The following is a 12105-nucleotide window of genomic DNA, read 5'->3' as shown; positions in this document are numbered from 1 at the left end:
CTTCATAGTTAATGTATGTTGATACAGGGGGTAACACTTTGAAACTGCATGGGTTATGCAAGGGCGGGGGAAATAAGGGAAATCAGGTTTGATATATATATTTGTAATGGAGTGTTTTCTTACAGCCTTGAGGTGACAGCAGGGATGGGGAACCTATGACTCTCCAGATGTTGTTGGACTACAATCCCCATCATCTCTGACCATTTGAGATCCTGGCTGGGGCTAATGAAAGTTAAGAGTCAACAAGGCCTGAAGTAGCACAGGTTCTCCACCCCTGCAATGAAACTAGTTTAAAACTCCTACAAGATAAATGAACACTGAATTTGGGAAGTGTTTTTCTAATCCAGACAAGAAACAAGCATCAGTGATAATAGATAGCACACTATCAACATCATTATGTAGAACATAAAAAGTGGAGTGACAGTTTAGTTGAAATTTGTTGTCAGAGATTCATGATGAGGACATGGTGGATCTTATCCATCTCAAGTTGCTGTCAGAAGGAATATATCAAAAGGGGGTATGGTGGACACACAATGGCTTCTATTTCACAGAGCAATGTGGTTGCATATCTTGGGACATTCGGCATCAGGGCCATCTCAAGCATGTTGGGCGCCGTGGTGTGGAGATCGCTCTGGCGCCCTGCCCTAGTGGGCGGGTGCAGCTCGCGGAGCCCCCCTGACAACCCGGCGCCCTGGCGCCACCCAGCCTACCCCTAGAGCCGGCCCTGTTCGGCATACTGGAGGCAACATGAATTACACACATGTCAACATTGGGAAGATAAAATCTTCCTCTTTCTTAAAGACTTTTGTATAGACAGGCTCGACTCCAAGTTTGTTTGGGCCCTTGGTTGCAAGGAAATTGGTGGACCCCTTTCCCCTTGGCCATTTAGTGCCACCGGTAGCTACAGCAATTCCCATTTATGCTCACAAAAGGGCATTTTTTTTTTGAGAACTTACTAAATTAAATTACAGAAGAAGGGAGTTTCTGCCTGTTTTGTTTACTGGCTCTTGTGCGTTTCAGAGCTTTGTGATAGGTAGAGAAGCAACAGGTGCAGCATTTGAGTGCATCACAATGCATCAGTGTAGAAGGAAAACATCCTTCACTGGATTTCTTGGTTCCCCTCCAGCCGTAGCTCAGTGGTAGAGCATCTGTTTTGTGTGCAGACGGTGCCAGGTTTGCTCCTCAGCTCCCTCAGGTAGGACTGGGAAAGACTCTGAAACCCTGGAGAGCCACAACCATTGTAGACAATACTGAGCTAGATGGACCATTGGTCTGACTCGTATAAGGCGGATTTGTAGGTTCCTAATAACAACAAACATCTCATTAGAAGACAATAATGAAAGAAATGAGGGGCAGATCAAGTGGCAAACAAACAAAAGTTAAAGAAAGCTTCTTTTCTTCTCACTAAGGCAATAGTCTTTAGATTGAACCCCTAAACTTATTTACGAGAGAGTACATTTTACAGAACACACTGGGACCTTCTCCTGAATAAATGTATTTGGGGTTGGGTTGTAGGATTGATTGAGATGTAAATAACATGCTACAGTTGGGCAGGCGTGGCATCTATCAGGCAGGTGAGTGAGCAAAAGAAAATAACTCATGTTGACTGTTCTAGTTACACTCCAGATATCTTATCCACAATGACTTTCATTAACTCACATTAAACAGGACTTTAGTGAGGGGTTTATAGAGACTTAATAATAATAATAACCAAAATGGTTGATGAAATATTAACCAACTGTTTTTTCATAGTAACCAAACTTCAAATTTCTAGGGTGTTTGGAAAAGGATTGAATTGAGAACTCTAGCATTCTGATAATTGCACAATGCCTGTGTTGGTTTGTTTGCTGTATTTTGAATGCTGTATTTTGAAAACTTATCATAGCCACATTCCTTCCCTGCAATCATATTGTTGCCAGTTTTGTTGTTTTATTTATATATTGCTGATAGCACTGTGAACATCATAAATCAATAATATTATATTTAGCTGTTGAAATCAAATATTACCTATCATGTTCCTTCCAGGAGTTTGAATAAGCCCCGAGGTTATCTACACCTAGCAAAACAGTAGTACTGCTTTATGGAAACTCAAAACCACAGCCTTGTACTAGAGCTTAAGTCAGCACTAATTTAGACCACAGCAGATATGATAAAACTAGACAAAACTGCAACATAAACAGCTCCTGCACCAAACATTTACCCCTGCTGAATATCCCCCAAATGCAAACTTCCTTGTTAAATTGCCATGTAAAATTTTAACTAATTATGTTCACTGTTTAAAGACGAACTTTAAAAAGTGACACTTTCATTTTAAAAAGCTGCTTCCCCTCTGTGTCTGGAAGAGCAGCTATAGCTAAATAATGCTGCATCTTATCTTTTTTTGCCTCATGAATAACTTACCAAAGAATGTAAACTGATTCTGGCTTTTCCAAGACATTGGCTTCAATTATATGAACTGTAAAAGTATCCTTTGTGTGCATGCACAGAAAAGCTTATACCAAGAACAAACTTAGTTGGTCTCTAAGGTGGGTGGCGCTGTGGTCTAAACCACAGAGCCTAGGGCTTACCTATCAGAAGGTCGGTGGTTCGAATCCCCGTGACGGGGTGAGCTCCCGTTGTTTGGTCCCAGCTCCTGCCAACCTAGCAGTTTGAAAGCACATCAAAGTGCAAGTAGATAAATAGGGACCGCTCCAGCGGTAAGGTAAACGGCGTTTCCGTGCGCTGCTCTGGTTTCGCCAGAAGCGGCTTAGTCATGCTGGCCACATGACCCGGAAACTGTCTGCGGACCAACACCGGTTCCCTCGGCCTATAGAGCGATATGAGTGCCGCAACCCCAGTTGTTTGCGACTGGACCTAACAGTCAGGGGTACCTTTACCTTTAAGGTGTGGCTGGACAATTTTTTTATTTTTTATATGTTTATTCTTTGGAATGTTACACTTTGATGTTTCTTTAGTACGCATTTGTTCTTACTTTTTAAAGTGAGTTCAGAATAACAATTGATGGTTAAGTTGGCCCAAGACATTTTGCTGCTTGAGGCAAAAGAGATGATCCACACACACCAACTGCATGCATATGTGGCTTGCCCAGTGGAGCAGAGCTGCCACAATAGCTTCCAGGTAGCAGTATCACTTGCCACACACTGGTAGGGGTGAGGCACCAGCAAGGCTGGGGCTGTGTGGATGCATAGGTGGGGACACCGGATTGGCTCTGCCAGTGTGGTTGCATAGCCCCAACCTTGCTGCCATCTTGCCCCTTCCCATCCCTGTAAGCAGCAGTGATGCTGCTATCTGGAAGCTATCATTGCAGCATCACCCTGTCAGGTAAATGCATAGAATTATGAGCTGTTCCTGATTCCGTGTTCAGAAGCGGACTGGACTAGCAGTGGAATTCTACTTCAATATTGGCATCCTCCACTGCACACCTGAGGACAACAGGCCTAAGTGCATGGGTTGCAAGACAAGCCACGTGACACACCCAGTTCTGTCTTCCAACAGAGGAGAAAGAAGGGTGTTGAGAAGGAATGGTTGGGTGGCGGCGGCTCCCATTGCTCTAATTCCAGCATCTGCCGCCCACTGGTGGAGTTGGCCATGTTCCCAGAAGCAGTTTTGCATGTGTTCATTCATAAGTGCCTTCTCTCTTGTTCTTCATAAATCTGCATGGAAATCTGCATTCTTTGTAACTTATTTCCTCACAGGATGCACATTTTTTGACATATCTTTAGATAAAATATACTTTTTATGCTAAAATATACAGTTTTGTATGCACTTTGGTCTAAAGTTCCTAAAAACCCACCTTCTACGTATGAGTTATTAGCAAGAGGACATATTTGCTTTCCCATGTTGTTCCATTTGGAAGTGTTAAGGTACTCAAACCTGGAATGGGTCCTGAGGCATTCCCCTTTTATGTCAGAGGTGGAGAACCTCAGGCCTAGGAGCGATATGCAGTCTTCCAGGCCTATCAGATTCACAGGACTCTCCCTAAGCCACACCCAATTCCTGGTCACACATCCTCTTCACAGGCCACATCCCTCACTGGCCCTGCTCAACACCCTCCTTGAATGTTTTTGCCTAGGTAGAATGTGTCATTGAACTCTGGTGATGCCTCGTTCTTGCCTGGAGGGTGGGTGGGTGGTGGGGTATGAGCATCAGTAGAAACTAGCCCACTAGGCAAAGGAAAATTTACATTTATTGCTCTGCACACTTTCTCCTCTGGCCCTGCTCAGCTCTGGCGTGTGGCTTCTGGAAGATGGTCCAGAAGGAAATGCAGCCTTTGGGTGGAAAAAGATTCTGCCTCCTTGCTTTATGTCAAAATCAAACTCTGGCACAAAAGAGGACGCCACCAGCAGAGAAGCCTTGTGAACTTTCATAATGGCACTATGTGACAAGATGCAACGCCCTAACAGCTTCTGTATTTGGGGTCTTCCTGCTGTTTCTGCCACAGAATTGTCTCTGCCTCACCATGCCCAGCCTTCCCTCCAGCCTCTAGCTCCCTGGCCTGGCAAAAATACTATGATGACATGGTATGAACCAGGCCCTGATAGGCAGCTAAGGCTTTCTGGGGGAAAGAGGAAGCCACTTTCCTGGTCTTTCACTAATTTCCCCAGTTCTGCAGCAGCAGTCACAAATTCTTTTCACAGCCCGCCCTTTTCCTGGCCCTTTAAGGCTTATTGCACTTGCAGGTATTACAGGCTCAAAATGAATTGGTCCAAATCACTAGTTATTAGGGGCAGAAATGAGGCTATTCTTGAGGGTGGTGGGGTGTTTTCTGATAGAATAATTTCTGTGCAAAAATAAGGCATTTTCTTCAGTCTCTTCCTTCACTCCTCTAGGCCCCATGGGTACTTGAGTGGCAGCTGGTTCCCTTCAGCGTTACAAACACAAAACCTGCAGACTAGGGCTGAATATTTATGTGTGTGCTGTCAAGTTTGCAGCCAAAGATCTCAGGGTTTGGGTATCATATGGATCTTTGCATTTAATTTTCAAGATTTCTCTGCACTGGACTGCAGAGCTGGATATGGTGCCTGGGGGATGGGAGTGGTTGCAAGCTGCAGAGGTACAATTGACATTGATTGAACAATAAGCAATTTTTTAAACAGATGCTGGGGCTCATATCTTCAAGATTTGGATTCTACAGCCCTATGAACATGAGGTGGCTCAGTGTATTGGTAAACATACTTGTAGCCTATTGTTGGTTATTTCTAGTGTAGCAACACAGCTTGGGCTGAGAGTGCTGGGATCATGGATTTAGCCTGCACTTTATATATGGCAATAAAATGTAGCTTGATAGTTTGCAACACATACTTGTGATCCCACACCCCTTCCCACACCCACCTACCCACCGGTGTGCAGAGTAAAGCATATCTAAGTACTATTGATTTTGGAATGACTTACAGGTACAAAGCCATTTTGCCTTTCTAAAAGGTTTTTATTTTGTCCCTTTGGAACAGATTCTTGTGTTCTGTGCAATGTACCTTATCAGGCTTCTCATGTCTAAGTTTTTTTTTTTAATGTCCTGTATTCCAGTAAATATTTTTTTCCCATCCATCTATTAGCACAGAAACATTCGTGCCATCCTCAGTACTCCTTAATGCACATTTCTGCACATTACTGGTGGGGATTTTAATCTATTCTGCCAGCAGAAGGGATTGGTATTACCACAGAAAAGGGTACCACCCCTGCTGGTAAGGATCACAGCTATTTTCAAAGAGCTCTAAGTTTTGAACTATATGTACACATTGGCAGTCTGATTTTTTTTTACTGTAGGAAGTGATGGTGTATACTTAGGGATGCCATACGTGTGGATTTCCCCAGACATATACGGAATACTTTTCTGTCCAGATTTTCACGGTTTGAAATATGGCAACCCTAGTATACTTTTCATATAACTGCTGTGTCCATGTATGGTAAGTTTACTGTGTGTGCACCGCATAGGTCCATAGTTTATATGGTTACAACAGAGGTGTTGCAAGGTGGGTGCGGTCCGCCCCGGGTGCCACCTCCGAGGGGGGTGACAAAATGCTGTGCGGCACCCAACATCTGTGAGAGAGGGTGTGGCTTTTGCATGCGCGGGCTTCCCGCTCAACAACTCTTGCTTTGCCAAAAAAGCTCAACAATTCTGGCTCCCCAAAAAAGAGTCAAACCACTTTTGGAGACAAAATAAATAAAATAATATAAAATAAAATGGGGGGGGGGTTACAATACATTTTCCACACCGGGTATCACCTGACCTTGCTACACCAATGGTTGCAAGTTTGTGGGGTTCCTGGACTCCCCTTCTAATTCTGGGATGCCAGATATTGAATGAGAGACAGAATTTGGTAATCTTTATCATATGGTGCTCTGTGCAAATCCAAAATTTGGTGACCCCAAATGGATCTTCTCAATTATGGATCTTCTAAATTTTGCACTGTTTCGCCTTGGCACCCTTTGTGGGGGAAACCACTTGCACCTCCCTGAATCCAGTACTGATTGAATTTAGCATGTTGAAATACAAGCCAGAGGCCAGCCTGGTGATAGCATACTAATGATGAGTCGTTAGCTGGGACAAAGGGAGTGGCTCTGTGCCATAGAGCAAATGGGAGGGGCCTCTTTCTCAACTCAGAATTATTTATGAAGACAAACCGTTTCTGAAGTAGAGTTTTAGAGTTGGAAGGAGAGCAATTGTATTCAGGACAAGAGTTTTTGCCTGATGTAAGCAAGAGGGAAAAGGGACGCGGGTGGCGCTGTGGGTTAAACCACTGAGCCTAGGGCTTGCCGATCAGAAGGTCGGTGGTTCGAATCCCCGTGACGGGGTGAGCTCCCATTGCTCAGTCCCAGCTCCTGCCAAACCTAGCAGTTCGAAAGCATGTCAAAACTGCAAGTAGATTTGTATCCCTTCCAGTCGGGATTCAGGCCTCATCATGGGACTGAAACTGCCTTGGTCGCACTTGTTGATGATCTCCGGCGGGCTAGGGACAAAGGTGAGAGCTGTTTCCTAGTTCTGCTGGATCTGTCAGCAGCCTTTGACACTATTGACCATAACATCCTTCTGGACCGTCTAGAGGGGGCTGGGAGATGGAGTCACTGTTATACAGTGATTCTGCTCCTTTCTCCAGGGTCGTGTCCAGAAAGTGGTGTTGGAGGATGAATGTTCGGACCCCTGGGCTCTCACTTGTGGGGTGCCTCAGGGTTCCGTCCTCTCCCCCATGCTTTTTAATATCTATATGAAGCTTCTGGGAGAGATCATCAGGGGGTTTGGGCTGGGTGTTCATCAGTATGCGGATGACACCCAGCTCTACCTCTCTTTTAAATCAGAACCAGTGAGGGCGGTGAATGTCCTGTGTGAGTGCCTGGAGGCAGTTGGAGGATGGATGGTGGTTAACAGATTGAGGTTGAATCCTGACAAGACTGAAGTACTGTTTCTGGGGGACAGGAGGCAGCAGGGTGTGGGGGACTCCCTGGTCCTGAATGGGATAAGTGTGCCCCTGAGGGACCAGGTGCACAGCCTGGGAGTCATTTTGGACTCACAGCTGTCCATGGAGGCGCAGGTTAATTCTGTGTCCAGGGCGGCTGTCTACCAGCTCCATTTGGTACGCAGGCTGAGACCCTACCTGCCCGCAGACTGTCTCACCAGAGTAGTGCATGCTCTGGTTATCTCCTACTTGGACTACTGCAATGCTCTACATGGGGCTACCTTTGAAGGTGACCCAGAAACTGCAATTCATCCGGAATGCGGCAGCCAGACAGGTGACTGGGAGCGGCCGCCGGGACCACATAACACTGGTCCTGAGAGATCTACATTGGCTGCCAGTACGTTTCCAAGCACAATTCAAAATGTTGGTGCTGACCTTTAAAGCCCTAAACGGCCTCGGTCCTGTATACCTGAAGGAGTGTCTTCACCCCCATCATTCAGCCTGGACACTGAGATCCAGAGCCGAGGGCCTTCTGGCGGTTCCCTTGCTGTGAGAAGCCAAGTTACAGGGAACCGGGCAGAGGGCCTTCTCAGTAGTGGCATCCGCCCTGTGGAACGCCCTCCCATCAGAGGTCAGAGAGATAAACAACTACCTGACATTTAGAAAATACCTAAAGGCAGCCCTGTTTAGGGAAGTTTTTAATCTGTGTTATTTTAATGTATTTTAATGTGTGTTGGAAGCCGCCCAGAGTGGCGGGGGGGCAGGGTATAAATTATTATTATTATTATTATTATTATTATTATTATTATTATTAGATAAATAGGTACCGCTACAGCGGGAAGGTAAATGGCGTTTCCATGTGCTGCTCTGGTTCGCCAGAAGTGGCTTTGTCATGCTGGCCACATGACCTAGAAGCTGTACGCCGGCTCCCTCGGCCAATAACGCGAGATGAGCGCTGCAACCCCAGAGTCGTCCGCAACTGGATCTAATGGTCAGGGGTCCCTTTACCTTTAAGCAAGAGGAAAGATAGTTGCATTTTGCAAGCTGGAAAAAGTGGGTGTCAGAGCAATGTGGGGTGACTGTCTGAATCCAAGGCAGGACCCTCTCAGTGTGTCACGCTGAAAGCCCCTCCATCATAGCTTAGGTGGTATATATTTGTCAATAAACCATATTATCATAAAGACACCACATTCTCCACCATGCCTCATTCCTAAAGGAAACACAAACCCCAGGTAAGTGCCTGACCCCTGGAATCCTGCACTGCTGAGAGATTGGGGTGGTGTGATATTTTTGCTACAATATCAATACCAGGTTTGACTGTTAAGCAGCTTTCACTGCCTCCTTCATTGTGCCCATTATTAGATTGGCAAAAGCAGCTACTAAGCCACACAAAATGCCTCTCTGCAGCAGTGAGGAGGGAATTTTCCATTTACTTGAAAGGCTTTGGCATAATTTCCACCTCTTAATGCTGATTTTGGGCCCCTGGATTACATCTCGGCTCACTTTTCCCACCACTACTTCTCTGTGTATGGATTTTAAGGAGTTTTCGTAATTGTCAGTGCTAAAGTTTACTGCTCATAAAACCCCAGAAAGCATTGATTGTGACTTGGGTAAACCAAGTAGCACATAAAATCTTACAGCAGTTCAGCCTGAAAAGAGTTTTATGAGGGATGAATTTACCAGGAGCAGCAAGGGGCCTGCAAGATGGCTGCCATCCCATTTTCTACCCTTTTCTGCCAAAATAAAATAAGAGAGTGAAATGTTCTCTGTACTGTAGTCATCAGTTTAACTTTGCTGCCTTTAGATATGGTCTGTTCAATACATTATGGTATGAGGAGCATCACTTCAAATGAAGGGAGATGCCAGCAGTCCTAGAAAAGATTTGGAAGCATCTCCGAGACAAGTAGCTTTGTGAGTCTGCTACGAAAAAAAAGTAACCAAGTGCCTTGCGGTACCTGAAAGATTAAAAGGTGTATTATGGCATGAGTCTTAATGGACTAGAATTCACTTTGTCAGATGCATGAAGTGTTACATTCAGTTGTGTGGCCACACAAATGCGCATGCGTGTAGAGCTTATAGATGGAGCCATATTCCCATGAGTTGCAAAAAGTGCGGTCTGTGAAAATTCTGTGTGAAGCTTAAGACAAGCTAAGTGACCATTCATAACACAAGTAATTGGGGATAACATAATCACCCTAGCTTTGCTATGTTAATTAACACCTGTAGTAGGCCTGGAAGGTAGAAACTATTGTCTCAGAGCCAAAACAGACATTAATTGCATGGATTACATTTAATAAAAAAAAATTGTCACCCAGCATGGAAGGAGGGGATGTGTTTTATTGGAACCACAATGCACGAAGAGGGGAGAATTAACTTTTTCCTCCCCAATCACAGAACACCACCGTTAAACTGCAATCAGCATTGGAAGCAAGCTCCATTAGTGCCAATGGGAACCTTTTTTGTAATACTAATTGTGGTGGAGGGCCATTTTTGTCAGATTCATGGGTGTGGAAGGATTAAACTTTGTCGTTCCAATGAAAATGATTAAATTCCATACAAGTATTGTTGGGATATTAGAGAAATGAGACAGGACCAGAGCAACTAGATCAGGCATCCCCAAACTTCGGCCCTCCAGATGTTTTGGACTACAATTCCCATGTTCCCTGACCACTGGTCCTGTTAGCTAGGGATCATGGGAGTTGTAGGCCAAACATCTGGAGGGCCGCAGTTTGGGGATGCCTGAACTAGATCCTCTAGGCAATTTCTGTTCCCATTTTCCATTTCAATCATCTCTGGTTTAGTTTCATTCCTCATTTCATTGACAGTTCCTTCAAATCTTGTCAATTTTGTATCTATTTTTCCTCTAATACTTCTATTTTTCATTAAATGACTATTGTTTGCTCTGTAATCATCTGTTTAAGAATGTCCACGGTAAGCAAGGACCCTGAAGATCTTGTTCTGTCTTCCACCTCTTCCATAAGATCAGGGGGGAAACGCAATATACATTAAAACATACAATAATCTGAAATACTAAAACAGATTAAATTTCACATAGACGATGGGCCTTGTGGTGTGTTCTGGGTAGGAACGCACAATGTAGAGATATGAGAGGTGTTCAGCAATTTTTCAGTATACAGTGGTGATTACTGTATGTATATGACCATTACTGGACACAGTATTTGCCCAAAGTGAACCTGGTGCATGGAATGCTCTTGTCTCATCTCGATGCTGGGCTCAAAATTTATTGAAGTGGAACTTCTCAAGGGTCTTCTGACTGTGGGTCTAGATAATGATGTCCTCAATGAAGAGGAGGGTACAGAAGCTTGAAGAAGTGTTGTTCTGAATCAGCCACAGAGCATATTATGAAACAATGTGAATACTCACAGCAGTGCTTTTGACTGGATGATGTATGGAAACTGTTCAACATATCCAATTAAGACAGGGATTAGAATCCCCTTTACTCAAAATCCATTATGTGAAGAAAGTGAAGGCAGCAGAGGGAATTAATGCAGACATACTTATTCTGCAGAGGGCTTGTGGATATGGAAAATACTTCCCAGAAGTATTTGTAAACTTCTGTCTTCTCCTTTAGGAAAATGTGCAAAACATTCTTAAGAAATCATTATCTTGCATTAACATTTTTGATTCATGAACTGATAACTTGAAGCTCTTGCAATAGATGGTACTCTTTTTTTGAGAATTTTTTTTCCATAAAATGCTATAATGTTTAGTAGGAAGACGAGTCACTGTATTTTTTCAATTCAACTTCCATGCCAGGCAATTTTAAATTTACATAAATTAAAATGGATGATACATGTGGATCTCACTGATTTAGATTGTAGACCAGATTTAGGGAACCTCTGGAGTTCCAGATGTTGCTGAAGTTCAACTCTGATCATTCCTGGTCACCAGCTCTGCTTGTTGGGAGTTGAAGTTCAACAACATCGCACAGGGTGGGGTGGGGGGGGAGTTTCCTCCACCTGTTTCAGACCATGCCAGCCGAATGTTCAGAGAATCAATAGGACCAAGTAGGCTTTCAGATGTTGCTAGTTCTAGTTCCAGTGTAATTATGGTGCTCCTTCTGTATCAGCTGTATTTTTCTATATTCTTTATTTATTATTACCTTTGGGTCCCAGAAGAGAATTGCAAGTAAAATGTCGGTCATGATCATGAGTGGAAGGGAGTTTGTATATACTAAAGACTCATGAGGTTGTATGTAATATAGTGCACTTCTGTTTACAAACATGCATTGCACTCCCCACTGCACACACAATGAGACCCCAACACGTATGAGCTAGGCCATTCAGTTTTGGGGAAGAGTTTACTTTCCTTCCTAGAAAAAAAATGGCAGCAATCCATTTATATAGGAGAAAGTAAAAAGGTGGACTAATGGATATTGTTATGCATGTCTAAACTTGCTCCCTGACACTGGTAACACCAGTGGACTCAGCCAGTGGGAATTGTGAGCATCCTACATAGAATCATAGAATTGTAGAGTTGGAAGGGACCTTTGAGGATCATTTCAGTCCAACTCTTTGCAATGCAGGAATATACAGCTGTTCCATATGGGGACCAAACCTGCAACCTTGGCATTATCATACTCTCTAAGCAACTGAGCTATCCAGGATGTCTAAGCCTACTTTTCCTTGCATAGCTGTATCTCTTCATCGGCACACCACTATTATAAGTTAGAATGTTCTTTTGTGTGTAGATT

The 12105-nt window shown here is 44.0% G+C and overlaps 1 protein-coding gene across 1 annotated transcript in view; it reads left to right on the top strand.

Annotated features, from left to right (window-relative positions):
- LOC118091045 (glutamate receptor ionotropic, NMDA 2B) overlaps positions 1–12105 on the top strand; it is a 99954-nt gene that overhangs the window by 79539 nt on the left and 8310 nt on the right. The gene's annotated exons all lie outside the window — the stretch shown is intronic.

The sequence above is a fragment of the Zootoca vivipara genome, chromosome 10 (assembly GCF_963506605.1).
Source record: "Zootoca vivipara chromosome 10, rZooViv1.1, whole genome shotgun sequence".
In the NCBI taxonomy this organism is placed as follows: Eukaryota; Metazoa; Chordata; class Lepidosauria; order Squamata; family Lacertidae; genus Zootoca; species Zootoca vivipara.
The sequence above is the reverse complement of the archived record's forward strand: the minus strand, read 5'-3'. Positions and strand labels throughout refer to the sequence as shown.